The sequence below is a fragment of the Xenopus tropicalis genome, chromosome 6, assembly GCF_000004195.4.
Source record: "Xenopus tropicalis strain Nigerian chromosome 6, UCB_Xtro_10.0, whole genome shotgun sequence".
Lineage (NCBI taxonomy): Eukaryota > Metazoa > Chordata > Amphibia > Anura > Pipidae > Xenopus > Xenopus tropicalis.
The window spans coordinates 772,918-789,778 of record NC_030682.2 but is presented as its reverse complement, the minus strand read 5'-3'; the positions used below and the strand labels follow the sequence as shown (position 1 = coordinate 789,778).

The 16,861-nt window shown below is 52.7% G+C and overlaps 1 pseudogene; it reads right to left on the bottom strand.

Annotated features, from left to right (window-relative positions):
• LOC116411523 overlaps positions 1 to 7,008 on the bottom strand; it is a 31,473-nt pseudogene extending 24,465 nt beyond the window's left edge.
• Between the last annotated feature and the right edge of the window lie 9,853 nt (positions 7,009 to 16,861).

The window sequence follows — 16,861 nt, the reverse complement described above, 5'->3', positions numbered from 1 at the left end:
GTAACTATACCGTGTGTAACTATACCGTGTGTAACTATACTGTGTGTAACTATACCGTGTGTAGCCATACCGTGTGTAACTATACCGTGTGTAACTATACCGTGTGTAGCTATACTGTGTGTAACTATACTGTGTGTAACTATACCGTGTGTAACTATACCGTGTGTAACTATACCGTGTGTAACTAAACGTGTGTAACTATACGTGTGTAACTATACCGTGTGTAACTATACCGTGTGTAACCATACCGTGTGTAGCTATACTGTGTGTAACTATACCGTGTGTAACTATACCGTGTGTAACTATACCGTGTGTAACTATACCGTGTGTAGCTATACTGTGTGTAACTATACTGTGTGTAACTATACCGTGTGTAACTATACCGTGTGTAACTATACCGTGTGTAACTAAACCGTGTGTAACTATACCGTGTGTAACTATACCGTGTGTAACTATACCGTGTGTAACCATACCGTGTGTAGCTATACTGTGTGTAACTATACCGTGTGTAACTATACTGTGTGTAACTATACTGTGTGTAACTATAACGTGTGTAACCATACCGTGTGTAACCAAACCGTGTGTAACTATACCGTGTGTAACTATACCGTGTGTAGCTATACTGTGTGTAACTATACCGTGTGTAACTACACCGTGTGTAACTATACTGTGTGTAACCATACCGTGTGTAACTATACTGTGTGTAACCATACCGTGTGTAACTATACCGTGCGTAACTATACCGTGCGTAACTATACCGTGTGTGACTATACCGTGCGTAACTATACCGTGTGTAACTATACCGTGCGTAACTACACCGTGTGTAACTACACCGTGTGTAACTATACCGTGTGTAACCATACCGTGTGTAACCATACCGTGTGTAACTATACCGTGTGTAACTATACCGTGTGTAACTATACCGTGAGTAACTACACCGTGTGTAACTACACCGTGTGTAACTACACCGTGTGTAACTATACCGTGTGTAACTATACCGTGTGTAACCATACCGTGTGTAACTACACCGTGTGTAACTATACCGTGTGTAACTATACCGTGTGTAACTATACCGTGTGTAACCATACCGTGTGTAACTATACCATGTGTAACCATACCGTGTGTAACTATACCGTGTGTAACTATACCGTGTGTAACTATACCGTGTGTAACTATACAGTGTGTAACCATACCGTGTGTAACTATACCGTGTGTAACCATACCGTGTGTAACTATACCGTGTGTAACCATACCGTGTGTAACTATACCGTGTGTAACTATACCGTGTGTAACCATACCGTGTGTAACTATACCGTGTGTAACCATACCGTGTGTAACTATACATGTGTAACCATACCGTGTGTAACTATACCGTGTGTAACTATACCGTGTGTAACTATACGTGTTAACATACCGTGTGTAACTTTCGTGTGTAACTATACCGTGTGTAACTATACCGTGTGTAACTACACCGTGTGTAACTATACCGTGTGTAACTATACCGTGTGTACTTATACGTGTGTAACTATACCGCGTGTAACCATACCGTGTGTAACTATACCGTGTGTAACTACACCGTGTGTAACTATACTGTGTGTAACTATACCGTGTGTAACCATACCGTGTGTAACTATACCGTGCGTAACTATACCGTGTGTAACTATACCGTGTGTAACTATACCGTGTGTAACTATACCGTGTGTAACTACGTGTATACTGTGTGTAACTATAGCGTGTGTAACTATACCGTGTGTAACTACGTGTATACTGTGTGTAACTATAGCGTGTGTAACCATACCGTGTGTAACTATACTGTGTGTAACTATACCATGTGTAACTAAACCGTGTGTAACTATACTGTGTGTAACTATACCGTGTGTAACTATACCGTGTGTAACCATACCGTGTGTAACCATACCGTGTGTAGCTATACTGTGTGTAACCATACCGTGTGTAACTACACCGTGTGTAACTATACTGTGTGTAACTATACTGTGTGTAACTATACCGTGTGTAACTATACCGTGTGTAACCATACCGTGTGTAACTATACCGTGTGTAACTATACTGTGTGTAACTATACCGTGTGTAACTATACCGTGTGTAGCCATACCGTGTGTAACTATACCGTGTGTAGCCATACCGTGTGTAACTATACCGTGTGTAACTATACTGTGTGTAACTATACCGTGTGTAACTATACCGTGTGTAACCATACCGTGTGTAGCCATACCGTGCGTAACTATACCGTGAGTAACTACACCGTGTGTAACTATACCGTGTGTAACTATACTGTGTGTAGCCATACCGTGCGTAACTATACCGTGTGTAACCATACCGTGTGTAACTATACCGTGTGTAACTATACTGTGTGTAGCCATACCATGTGTAACTATACCGTGTGTAACTATACCGTGTGTAGCCATACCGTGTGTAACTATACCGTGTGTAACTATACCGTGTGTAACTATACCGTGTGTAGCCATACTGTGTGTAACTATACCGTGTGTAACTATACCGTGTGTAACCATACCGTGTGTAACTATACCGTGTGTAACTATACCGTGTGTAACTATACCGTGTGTAACTATACCGTGTGTAACTATACCGTGTGTAACTATACCATGCACCCAATACTAACTGGCACACTGATGCTGGCATTTAGCTAAGTCCCGCATTGTTGAACTGCTTCTGCCCTTGGGGTACTTGACACCCCGGTGTTCTATATGTGAGGGGCCCTACCTGCTGCTCCTGTGTAGCCACAAAGGTCTGGAATCCTGGGGGAGCCCCAAAGCCGAGCTCGTGTATGTAGGGGGGCTCAGTCTGGCTGTGAATTTGCACCTTCACCCCAGCCTCATAGGATGTTTCATCTGAGCGAGCAAAAATGGCACAGGGGTAATTACATGTGGTACAGAGGGTAAATAGGGCATATGGTGCCCGGGCAGGACACATAGATGTCTCACAGGGGGGCATAGTAAGGAGGAACCCCCTACCCAACACCCCCCGGCAGGGCATTCCCCAACCCCCTCACTGCCCCAGCCGTGAGGAACCCCCTACCCAACACCCCCCGGCAGGGCATTCCCCAACCCCCTCACTGTGAGGAACCCCCTACCCAACCCCCGGGCAGGGCATTCCCAACCCCCTCACTGCCGGCTCACCGTGAGGGAACCCCTATACCACATCCCGGCAGGGCATTCCCAACCTCACTGCCCTCACCGTGAGGAACCCCTACCCAATCCCCGGCAGGGCATTCCAACCCTACTGCCTCACCGTGAGGAACCCCCTACCCAACATCTCCCGGCAGGGCATTCCCCAACCCCCTCACTGCCCTCACCGTGAGGAACCCCTACCCAACATCCCCGGCAGGGCATTCCCAACCCCTCACTGCCCTCACCGTGAAGGAACCCCCTACCCACACCCCCGGCAGGGCATTCCCAACCCCCTCACTGCCTCACCGTGAGGAACCCCTACCCAACATCCCCCGGCAGGGTCTTCCCCAACCCCCTCACTGCCCTCCCCGTGAGGACCCCCTACCCAAATCCCGGCAGGCATTCCCCAACCCCCTCACTGCCTCACCGTGAGAACCCCTACCACATCCCCGGCAGGGCATTCCAACCCCTCACTGCCCTCACCGTGAGGAACCCCCTACCCACCCCGGCAGGGCATTCCCCAACCCCCTCACTGCCCTCACCGTGAGAAACCCTACCAAGCATCCCCCGAGGGCATTCCCCAACCCCTCACTGCCTCACCGTGAGGAACCCCCTACCCATCACCCCCCGGCAGGGCATTCCAACCCCCTCACTGCCCTCACCGTGAGGAACCCCCTACCCAACATCCCCCGGCAGGGCATTCCCCAACCCCTCACTGCCCTCACCGTGAGGAACCCCCTACCACATCCCCGGCAGGGGCCAACTCCTCACTGCCCTCACCGTGAGGAACCCCCTACCCAACATCCCCCGGCAGGGCATTCCCCAACCCTCACTGTTACTGCTCCCCATACTCACTGTTACTGCCTACTCACTGTTACTGCCCCCATACTCACTGTTACTGCCCCCATACTCACTGTTACTGCCCCCCATACTCACTGTTACTGCCCCCATACTCACTGTTACTGCCCCATACTCACTGTTACTGCCCCTACTCACTGTTACTGCCCCCATACTCACTGTTACTGCCCCATACTCACTGTTACTGCCCCCATACTCACTGTTACTGCCCCCCATATCACTGTTACTGCCCCATACTCACTGTTTGCCCCATATCACTGTTACTGCCTGCCATACTCACTGTTACTGCCCCCATCCTCACTGTTACTGCCCCCCATACTCACTGTTATGGCCCCATACTCACTGTTACTGCGCCCCCATACTCACTGTTACTGCCCCCATACTCACTGTTACTGCCCCCATACTCACTGTTACTGCCCCCCATACTCACTGTTACTTGCCCCCATACTCACTGTACTGCCCCCCATACTCACTGTTACTGCCCCATACTCACTGTTACTGCCCCCATACTCACTGTTACTGCCCCCCATACTCACTGTTACTGCCCATACTCACTGTTACTGCCCCCATACTCACTGTTACTGCCCCATACTCACTGTTACTGCCCCCCATACTCACTGTTACTGCCCATACTCACTGTTACTGCCCCCTATACTCCTGTTACTGCCCCCCATACTCACTGTTACTGCCCCCATACTCACTGTCATGCCCGCCATACTCACTGTTACTGCCCCCATACTCACTGTTACTGCCCCCATGACTCACTGTTACTGCCCCCCATACTCACTGTTACTGCCCCATACTCACTGTTACGCCCCATACTCACTGTTACTGCCCCCATACTCACTGTTACTGCCCCCTATTACTCACTGTTACTGCCCCCCATACTCACTGTTACTGCCCCCCATACTCACTGTTACTTGCCCCATAAACTTCACTGTTACTGCCCATACTCACTGTTACTGCCCCCCATAACTCACTGTTACTGCCCCCCATACTCACTGTTACTGCCCCCCATACTCACTGTTACTGCCCCCCATACTCACTGTTACTGCCCCATACTCACTGTTACTGCCCCCATACTCACTGTTAATGCCTGCCCTATACTCACTGTTACTGCCCCCATACTCACTGTTACTGCCCCCATACTCACTGTTACTGCCCCCTATACTCACTGTTACTGCCCCCCATACTTGTTATCAACAAAAACCCCTAGATCCTTCTCCATTAAGGGTCCCCCCAACACACTCCCATTCAGTAGATAGTTCGCGTTTATATTATTTCTACCAAAGGGCAGAACTTTGTACCTATCAGCACTGACCCCCCATCTGCAAAGTGGCGGAACCCTACACGGAACATTTTGCCCAATTTAGTATCATCAGCAAAACTTGATGGACTTTTGTGTTTTTCAACCCAACTAAACTCTGTATCTCATTTGTCCCCCAAACACAGGTAAGTGCACAACGTCTCACCTGTCTCGCGAAACATAGGTAGGTACTCGTCTTGCTGAATATCTATCATGAGTTCCAGGCCGTTCCCCGTGCCGCCCTGCTGGGTGTAGAGCAAGGGATGTCCTTCATTCCCGGAGTTAAAGGTGTAGCACTTGCCGTAGCGAGTAAATACCTGTGGGAGATTGGAAACAAGTTTATCCGTCACACCTTGGGGCCACACCTTGGGGCCACACCTTGGGGCCACTCGTTGGAGCAAAACCCTCTGCTTGGATCCTCCCCCCCGGGGCCAATGGGCTCCATGCCTCAATCCCACCCCAGGTCCTACCAAGTGAAGCTGAAGGAGCACATTCTATTCATTCAGTTAAACATCAGGACATTGGGGTATTTGGCCCAGAAAGCACCAGTTCTTCCCATCAGTCTCTGAGACAAGCAGAGAGGGAGGTGCCATGCTGCTTACCCTACTGACGTAAATAACATCTCTCTCACAGGCGACTATGTGGCTAATGAACCCAATAGAGACGCAATTAATAAAATTACATTAATCAGGTCCATATGTTTCTATTACAGAAAACTTTATTTTGCTAAAAACCCATAATCATGTTTTCATTAGAGTCGATTTGCTTTGTTTCAGAGGAATTTCAGCAGCCATTTCTGTGGGAGCCAGAAAGAAATAAGTCAAAGAGCTAACAATCTAACAATCTGCCCCATGTACAGGGTGTTCAGCCATAGGAGAAGCCACAGTCCCAGAGTCACTTGCCAAATCTAAGTCAGTGCCCAACTGTCCAATGACTGACCCAGTTTGTCTAAAGACTATAGTACTCGGTGGTCTCCTCGGTGGAGCCAAAAGTGCCACTCACCACAGTGAAGTCCTCTGCGTGACATGTGATATTTCGGTAGCGGCACTCCAGTAACATCTCTTCTATGGAGTGTCCAGTTCGGTTAAAGAAATCAAAGGTGTCATCACTCTCATTGTCCTCGTCCGATGTCCGATTCGCAGGAAGGCCCCATTCTGCCAGGTCTTTACTGGAGACATTTTGTGTGCCGAGCAAATATTCAGCCAAGTCCATGTACCTTTGGGTCAGTTTGGATCGGCGAAATCTGTTGTAGTTGCAGAGGGTGATGGCCGGGAATTTCAAATGGCTGCTCTCCATCTCATCCAGGGCAGTAACGTGGTGGTACTGGGTGTAGAAGATGATCCGGTTGGCCGCTTGGAATAGGAAGAAGCTGAGAGAGGCAAGGAAGGAACATGCCCAGAAGACTCGCCGGGGGGTCACCCCACCAGGCAGGAAGACATGGCTGATCCCATGGAGAGTGGAGTTGCTGGCAAACACCGTCAGGTCTGAAGGTTTGGGCTCATCGTCTCCTTCCTCGTCCTGTGGGGGCTTCAGCAGGTCCATCGGGGAAATATGGAAGACAATTGGTGGTGGAATGGGAAAGTATAAGAATTACTGAGGTGACTTATTCCCAAATAATAAATAACGACTCGCTGTTTAGCTGGGCACCAGTGTAACCCCTCCTATAGCGGCTCTAGTTCTGCCCCCGGGGCAGATAATGCTAAGATTTAGGGGCAGAATAATAACTTCTGTCTATCTCATTTCTTGCTCTGTCTCCCTAACCTGCCGGTGCTGCTGGATGAGGAGAGGAAGAGAGATGGGATGGAGAGAAGCCAGAGGGACTAATGACTTTATCCTTCCAGGAAAGTTTCCAGTCTGATGCTCTGTGGTTTGAGAGGGAGGGGAGATGTTCTTCTGGGACCTGGGGAGATACAAGATGTACAAACCCTCAATATAAATACTGAGACTCCTTAGGGGCCGGAGAGTGGAAGGGCGAGTGATAAGGCAGCAACAGGGATGGGAGGAAGGGTCAGTGAGTGGGACGGGAGGGAGGGTCAGTGAGTGGGACGGGAGGGTCAGTGAGTGGGACGGGAGGGAGGGTCAGTGAGTGGGACGGGAGGGTCAGTGAGTGGGACGGGAGGAAGGGTCAGTGAGTGGGATGGGAGGAAGGGTCAGTGAGTGGGACGGGAGGGTCAGTGAGTGGGACTGGAGGAAGGGTCAGTGAGTGGGACGGGACGGGAGGGTCAGTGAGTGGGACGGGAGGAAGGATCAGTGAGTGGGACGGGAGGAAGGATCAGTGAGTGGGACGGGAGGAAGGGTCAGTGAGTGGGACTGGAGGAAGGGTCAGTGAGTGGACGGGAGGAAGGTCAGTGAGTGGGGACGGGAGGAAGGATCAGTGAGTGGGACGGGAGGGAGGGTGAGTGAGTGGGACGGGAGGGAGGGAGGGAGGGTGAGTGGGACGGGAGGGAGGGTGAGTGAGTGGGATGGGAGGGAGGGGTCAGTGAGTGGGACGGGAGGAAGGATGCAGTGAGTGGGACGGGAGGGAGGGTCAGTGATGGGACGGGAGGGAAGGGTCAGTGAGTGGGATGGAGGAAGGGTCAGTGAGTGGGACGGGAGGAAGGGTCAGTGAGTGGGACGGGAGTCAGTGAGGTGGGACGGGAGGGAGGGTGAGTGAGTGGGATGGGGGAAGGGTCAGTGAGTGGGACGGGAGGGAGGGTGAGTGAGTGGGTCGGGAGGAGGGAGGGTGAGTGAGTGGGACGGGAGGGAGGGTGAGTGAGTGGTGGGAGGGGGTGAGTGACAGGAGGGAGGGTGAGTGAGTGGGACGGAGGGAGGGTGAGTGAGTGGGACGGGAGGGAGGGTGAGTGAGTGGGATGGGAGGGAGGGTCAAGTGAGTGGGACGGGAGGAAGGGTCAGTGAGTGGGACGGGAGGAAGGATCAGTGAGTGGGAAGGAGGGTCAGTGAGTGGGAGGACGGGAGGGAGGTCAAGTGAGTGGGACGGGAGGAAGGGTCAGTGAGTGGGACGGGAGGAAGGGTCAGTGAGTGGGACGGGAGGGTCAGTGAGTGGACGGGAGGGAGGGTGAGTGAGTGGGGACGGGAGGGAGGGAGGGTGAGTGAGTGGGACGGGAGGGTCAGTGAGTGGGACGGGGAAGGGATCAGTGAGTGGGACGGGAGGGAGGGAGGTGAGTGAGTGGGACGGGAGGGAGGGAGGGTGAGTGAGTGGGATGGGAGGGAAGTGAGTGAGTTGGGATGGAGGGAGGGTGAGTGAGTGGGATGGGAGGGAGGGTGAGTGAGTGGGACGGGAGGGAGGGTGAGTGAGTGGGACGGGAGGGAGGGAGGGTGAGTGAGTGGGACGGGAGGGAGGGTGAGTGAGTGGGATGGGAGGGAGGATCTGTAACCATGGTTACCATTATCCCCCCCCCCAATGCAACCTTTGTGCCCATTAAAACCCACATCCCTTTTTTCCCACCAGAACTTATTAATCAGAACAATAAGAGCTTTGGGCCGCTTCTCTCTATCGATTGCTGGAGACCCCCCCCCCCCCATATAGATCTCAAGCTCTTCTTCCCAACACTCCTCCATTAATTCCCCACTTACTCACCAATCATATTGCCCCCTCCCCCGCGTGTATCAGTGCCCCCCCATAGCTTTCCTGGGACCCCTTCCCCAGTGGCAGCACCCCCTCCATGTATTGTCCCCCCCACACATGTATTGTCCCCCCCACATGTATTGACCCCCCACATGTATTGTCCCCCCCACATGTATGACCCCCCACATGTATTGTCCCCCCTGAGAGACCACGTTGTCTGATGCCTCTCTCTTAGTGGTACCGAGTACTGGGGTTCGCTGCTTGGGCCAAATCTTCCCATGTGTAAAGGCACATAGCCAAACCAATCGCAGGGGAATTATGGTCAGGTTTTAAATCCAAACAATCTTATTGGTTGCTAGGGTTACTGTCCTGGGCACCCTTAGTGCCTTAGTGAGAAAAGTGATTTCTATCTATACTGGAACCTTCTACAGCAGCCTTCCGGAACAAGTAAGGGACTGCCGCCCCGACATCCTCTCTGCCCCCCCCCTGACGTCTGCGCTCCTGCTGGGATTAATGGGTAGTAATGAAAGGCATTATTATAATTAATAGGCGGGGGGTCATGTTATGGGAAAGGCTGTCCCAGTTGGGATTGGTTCACTGGGGGGGCCAGTTAAGGGGGGGTCACTATATTAAATATATAAGGGGGGCCAGTAATGAAATAGAGAAAGTACAGGAAGAGCCGACTAGCTGATAAAGGGAATGGGCTCAGTTTATGGGAAAAGGCTGGCCCAGTTGGGATTGGTTTACACTGGGGGCGGTCAGTTAAGGGGGGGGGGGGGGTCACTATATATAAATTATAAGGGGAGGCGATAATGTATAAGAGAACAGTAAGGGAAGAGCGACTAAGCTGATAAAGGGATATGGGCCTCAGTTATGGGGAAGGCTGGCCCAGTTTGGCATTGGTACAACCAACACAAACTGGGGGCGTCAGTTAGGGGGGGGGTCACTATATATAAATATATAAGGGGGGCGATAATGTAATACGGAAAGTAACAGGGAAGAGCGGACTAAGCTGAATAAAGGGATGGGCTCAGTTATGGGGAAAGGCTGGCCCAGTTGGGATTGGTTACACTGGGGGGGGGGGGGGCAGTTAGGGGGGTCACTATATATAATATATAAGGGGCCATACAGTACACTCTCTGGGTGTCCTTAATTCACCCAGTAGACCCTCTCAGGGCAGACAGGAGCGGTAGCGCAATCAGATTAAGAAGGGGTTCCACTATAAAGGAGGAAGGGGGAGTTTACAGGGGGGCTGGGAAGTTGGTGGACCCCCCCCCCCTGAATCAGTGGTACTGGCAGATACATTAGATAGGTACAAGGAAGGGGGTTACCAGGGGGGGCTGGGAAGTTGTGGGATCCCCCCCCTGAATCAGTGGTACTGGCAGATACATTAGATAGGTACAAGGAAGGGAGTTACAGGGGGCTGGGACGTTGTGGACCCCCCCCTGAATCAGTGGTACTGGCAGATACATTAGATAGGTACAAGGAAGGGGAGTTACAGGGGGGGCTGGGAAGTTGTGGGACCCCCCCCTGAATCAGTGGTACTGGCAGATACATTAGATAGGTACAAGGAAGGGGGGTTACAGGGGGCTGGGAAGTTGTGGGATCCCCCCCCTGAATCAGTGGTACTGCAGAATACATTAGATAGGTACAAGGAAGGGAGTTACAGGGGGGCTGGGAAGTTGTGGGATCCCCCTTGAATCAGTGGTACTGGCAGATACATTAGATAGGTACAAGGAAGGGAGTTACAGGGGGGGCTGGGAAGTTGTGGGATCCCCCCCTGAATCAGTGGTACTGGCAGATACATTAGATAGGTACAAGGAAGGGAGTTACAGGGGGGCTGGGAAGTTGTGGGCCCCCCCCTGAATCAGTGGTACTGGCAGATACATTAGATAGGTACAAGGAAGGGGAGTTACAGGGGGGCTGGGAAGTTGTGGGACCCCCCCCCCTGAATCAGTGGTACTGGCAGATACATTAGATAGGTACAAGGAAGGGGATTACAGGGGGGGCTGGGAAGTTGTGGGATCCCCCCCCTGAATCAGTGGTACTGGCAGATACATTAGATAGGTACAAGGAAGGGGAGTTACAGGGGGGCTGGGAAGTTGTGGGACCCCCCCCCCCTGAATCAGTGGTACTGGCAGATACATTGATAGGTACAAGGAAGGGGAGTTACAGGGGGGCTGGGAAGTTGTGGGATCCCCCCCCCCCTGAATCAGTGGTACTGGCAGATACATTAGATAGGTACAAGGAAGGGGAGTTACAGGGGGGCTGGGAAGTTGTGGGACCCCCCCCTGAATCAGTGGTACTGGCAGATACATTAGATAGGTACAAGGAAGGGGTTTAACAGGGGGGCTGGGAAGTTGGTGGATCCCCCCCTGAATCAGTGGTACTGGCAGATACATTAGATAGGTACAAGGAAGGGGAGTTACAGGGGGGGCTGGGAGTTGTGGGATCCCCCCCCCTGAATCAGTGGTACTGGCAGATACATTAGATAGGTACAAGGAAGGGGAGTTACAGGGGGGCTGGGAAGTTTGTGGGATCCCCCCCTGAATCAGTGGTACTGGCAGATACATTAGATAGGTACAAGGAAGGGGAGTTACAGGGGGGGCTGGGAAGTTGTGGGATCCCCCCCTGAATCAGTGGTACTGGCAGATACATTAGATAGTACAAGGAAGGGGAGTTACAGGGGGGGCTGGGAAGTTGTGGGATCCCCCCCCCTGAATCAGTGGTACTGGCAGATACATTGGATAGGTACAAGGAAGGGGAGTTACAGGGGGGGGGCTGGGAAGTTGTGGGATCCCCCCCTGAATCAGTGGTACTGGCAGATACATTAGATAGTACAAGGAAGGGGAGTTCAGGGGGGCTGGGAAGTTGTGGGACCCCCCCCTGAATCAGTGGTACTGGCAGATACATTAGATAGGTACAAGGAAGGGGAGTTACAGGGGGGCTGGGAAGTTGTGGGATCCCCCCCCTGAATCAGTGGTACTGGCAGAATCATTAGATAGGTACAAGGAAGGGGAGTTACAGGGGGGCTGGGAAGTTGTGGGATCCCCCCCTGAATCAGTGGTACTGGCAGATACATTAGATAGGTACAAGGAAGGGGAGTTACAGGGGGGGCCTGGGAAGTTGTGGGATCCCCCCCTGAATCAGTGGTACTGGCAGATCATTAGATAGGTACAAGGAAGGGGAGTTACAGGGGGGGGCGGAAGTTGTGGGATCCCCCCCCTGAATCAGTGGTACTGGCAGATACATTAGATAGGTACAAGGAAGGGGTAGTTACAGGGGGGGCTGGGAAGTTGTGGGATCCCCCCCCCTGAATCAGTGGTACTGGCAGATACATTAGATAGGTACAAGGAAGGGGAGTTACAGGGGGGCTGGGAAGTTGTGGGATCCCCCCCCCTGAATCAGTGGTACTGGCAGATACATTAGATAGGTACAAGGAAGGGGTTACAGGGGGGCTGGGAAGTTGTGGGATCCCCCCCCTGAATCAGTGGTACTGGCAGATACATTAGATAGGTACAAGGAAGGGGAGTTACAGGGGGGCTGAAGTTGTGGGATCCCCCCTGAACATCAGTGGGGGTTAACTGGCAGATAAGGAAAGAAACACATTAGAATAGGTACAGAGGGGGTTACAGGGGGGCTGGAAGTTGTGGGATCCCCCCCCTGAATCAGTGGTACTGGCAGATACATTAGATAGGTACAAGGAAGGGGAGTTACAGGGGGGCTGGGAGGGTTGTGGATCCCCCCCCCCGAATCAGTGGTACTGGCAGATACATTAGATAGGTACAAGGAAGGGAGTTACAGGGGGGGCTGGGAAGTTGTGGGATCCCCCCCCTGAATCAGTGGTACTGGCAGATACATTAGATAGGTACAAGGAAGGGGAGTTACAGGGGGGGCTGGGAAGTTGTGGGTACCCCCCCCCTGAATCAGTGGTACTGGCAGATACATTAGATAGGTACAGAAGGGGTTACAGGGGGGCTGGGAAGTTGTGGGATCCCCCCCCTGAATCAGTGTACTGGCAGATACATTAGATAGGTAAAGGAAGGGGAGTTACAGGGGGGGCTGGGAAGTTGTGGGATCCCCCCCCCCCTGAATCAGTGGTACTGGCAGATACATTAGATAGGTACAAGGAAGGGGAGTTACAGGGGGCTGGGAAGTTGTGGGATCCCCCCCCCCTGAATCAGTGGTACTGGCAGATACATTAGATAGGTACAAGGAAGGGGTTACAGGGGGGGCTGGAAGTTGTGGGATCCCCCCCCTGAATCAGTGGTACTGGCAGATACATTAGATAGGTACAAGGAAGGGGAGTTACAGGGGGGTGGGAAGTTGTGGATCCCCCCCCTGAATCAGTGGTACTGGCAGATACATTAGATAGGTACAAGGAAGGGGAGTTACAGGGGGGCTGGAAGTTGTGGGATCCCCCCCTGAATCAGTGGTACTGGCAGATACATTAGATAGGTACAAGGAAGGGGGAGTTACAGGGGGGCTGGGAAGTTGTGGGATCCCCCCCTGAATCAGTGGTACTGGCAGATACATTAGATAGGTACAAGGAAGGGGAGTTACAGGGGGGGCTGGGAAGTTGTGGGACCCCCCCCTGAATCAGTGGTACTGGCAGATACATTAGATAGGTACAAGGAAGGGGGTTACAGGGGGGCTGGGAAGTTGTGGGATCCCCCCCTGAATCAGTGGTACTGGCAGATACATTAGAAGGTACAAGGAGGGGAGTTACAGGGGGGCTGGGAAGTTGTGGGATCCCCCCCCTGAATCAGTGGTACTGGCAGATACATTAGATAGGTACAAGGAAGGGGAGTTACAGGGGGGCTGGGAAGTTGTGGGATCCCCCCCCTGAATCAGTGGTACTGGCAGATACATTAGATAGGTACAAGGAAGGGGAGTTACAGGGGGGCTGGGAAGTTGTGGGTCCCCCCCCCTGATCAGTGGTACTGGCAGATACATTAGATAGGTACAAGGAAGGGGAGTTACAGGGGGGGCTGGGAAGTTGTGGATCCCCCCCCCTGAATCAGTGGTACTGGCAGATACATTAGATAGGTACAAGGAAGGGGAGTTACAGGGGGGCTGGGAAGTTTGTGGATCCCCCTGAATCAGTGGTACTGGCAGTATAACATTAGATAGGTACAAGGAAGGGGAGTTACAGGGGGGCTGGGAAGTTGTGGGATCCCCCCCCTGAATCAGTGGTACTGGCAGATACATTAGATAGGTACAAGGAAGGGGAGTTACAGGGGGGGCTGGGAAGTTGTGGGATCCCCCCCCCTGAATCAGTGGTACTGGCAGATACATTAGATAGGTACAAGGAAGGGGAGTTACAGGGGGGCTGGGAAGTTGTGGGATCCCCCCCTGAATCAGTGGTACTGGCAGATACATTAGATAGGTACAAGGAAGGGGAGTTACAGGGGGGGCTGGGAAGTTGTGGATCCCCCCCTGAATCAGTGGTACTGGCAGATACATTAGATAGGTACAAGGAAGGGGAGTTACAGGGGGGCTGGGAAGTTGTGGGATCCCCCCCCTGAATCAGTGGTACTGGCAGATACATTAGATAGGTACAAGGAAGGGGAGTTACAGGGGGGCTGGGAAGTTGTGGGATCCCCCCCCCCTGAATCAGTGGTACTGGCAGATACATTAGATAGGTACAAGGAAGGGGAGTTACAGGGGGGCTGGGAAGTTGTGGGATCCCCCCCCTGAATCAGTGGTACTGGCAGATACATTAGATAGGTACAAGGAAGGGGGTTACAGGGGGGGCTGGGAAGTTGTGGGATCCCCCCCCCCTGAATCAGTGGTACTGGCAGATACATTAGATAGGTACAAGGAAGGGGAGTTACAGGGGGGGTGGGAAGTTGTGGGATCCCCCCCCTGAATCAGTGGTACTGGCAGATACATTAGATAGGTACAAGGAAGGGGAGTTACAGGGGGGCTGGGAAGTTGTGGGATCCCCCCCCCTGAATCAGTGGTACTGGCAGATACATTAGATAGGTACAAGGAAGGGGGTTACAGGGGGGGCTGGGAAGTTGTGGGACCCCCCCCTGAATCAGTGGTACTGGCAGATACATTAGATAGGTACAAGGAAGGGAGTTACAGGGGGGCTGGGAAGTTGTGGGATCCCCCCCCTGAATCAGTGGTACTGGCAGATACATTAGATAGGTACAAGGAAGGGGGTTACAGGGGGGCTGGGAAGTTGTGGGATCCCCCCCCTGAATCAGTGGTACTGGCAGATACATTAGATAGGTACAAGGAAGGGGAGTTACAGGGGGGCTGGGAAGTTGTGGGATCCCCCCCCTGAATCAGTGGTACTGGCAGATACATTAGATAGGTACAAGGAAGGGGAGTTACAGGGGGGGCTGGGAAGTTGTGGGATCCCCCCCCCCTGAATCAGTGGTACTGGCAGATACATTAGATAGGTACAAGGAAGGGGAGTTACAGGGGGGCTGGGAAGTTGTGGGATCCCCCCCCCTGAATCAGTGGTACTGGCAGATACATTAAGATAGGTACAAGGAAGGGGAGTTACAGGGGGGTGGGAAGTTGTGGGATCCCCCCCCCTGAATCAGTGGTACTGGCAGATACATTAGATAGGTACAAGGAAGGGGAGTTACAGGGGGGCTGGAAGTTGTGGGATCCCCCCCCCTGAATCAGTGGTACTGGCAGATACATTAGATAGGTACAAGGAAGGGGAGTTACAGGGGGGCTGGGAAGTTGTGGGATCCCCCCCCCTGAATCAGTGGTACTGGCAGATACATTAGATAGGTACAAGGAAGGGGAGTTAGCAGGGGGCTGGGAGTTGTGGGATCCCCCCCCCTGAATCAGTGGTACTGGCAGATACATTAGTAGGTACAAGGAAGGGGAGTTACAGGGGGGTGGGAAGTTGTGGATCCCCCCCCTGAATCAGTGGTACTGGCAGATACATTAGATAGGTACAAGGAAGGGGAGTTACAGGGGGGCTGGGAAGTTGTGGGATCCCCCCCTGAATCAGTGGTACTGGCAGATACATTAGATAGGTACAAGGAAGGGGAGTTACAGGGGGGGCTGGGAAGTTGTGGGATCCCCCCCCCTGAATCAGTGGTACTGGCAGATACATTTAGATAGGTACAAGGAAGGGGAGTTACAGGGGGGGCTGGGAAGTTGTGGGATCCCCCCCCCCTGAATCAGTGGTACTGGCAGATACATTAGATAGGTACAAGGAAGGGGAGTTACAGGGGGGCTGGGAAGTTGTGGGATCCCCCCCCCTGAATCAGTGGTACTGGCAGATACATTAGATAGGTACAAGGAAGGGGAGTTACAGGGGGCTGGGAAGTTGTGGGTCCCCCCCTGAATCAGTGGTACTGGCAGATACATTAGATAGGTACAAGGAAGGGGAGTTACAGGGGGGCTGGGAAGTTGTGGGATCCCCCCCCCTGAATCAGTGGTACTGGCAGATACATTAGATAGGTACAAGGAAGGGGGTTACAGGGGGGCTGGGAAGTTGTGGGATCCCCCCCCCTGAATCAGTGGTACTGGCAGATACATTAGATAGGTACAGGAAGGGGAGTTACAGGGGGGGCTGGGAAGTTGTGGGATCCCCCCCCTGAATCAGTGGTACTGGCAGATACATTAGATAGGTACAAGGAAGGGAGTTACGGGGGGGCTGGGAGTTGTGGGATCCCCCCCTGAATCAGTGGTACTGGCAGATACATTAGATAGGTACAAGGAAGGGGGGTTACAGGGGGGCTGGGAAGTTGTGGGATCCCCCCCTGAATCAGTGGTACTGGCAGATACATTAGATAGGTACAAGGAAGGGGAGTTACAGGGGGGCTGGGAAGTGTGGGATCCCCCCCCCTGAATCAGTGGTACTGGCAGATACATTAGATAGGTACAAGGAAGGGGGTTACAGGGGGGCTGGGAAGTTGTGGGATCCCCCCTGAATCAGTGGTACTGGCAGATACATTAGATAGGTACAAGGAAGGGGAGTTACAGGGGGGGCTGGGAGTTGTGGAT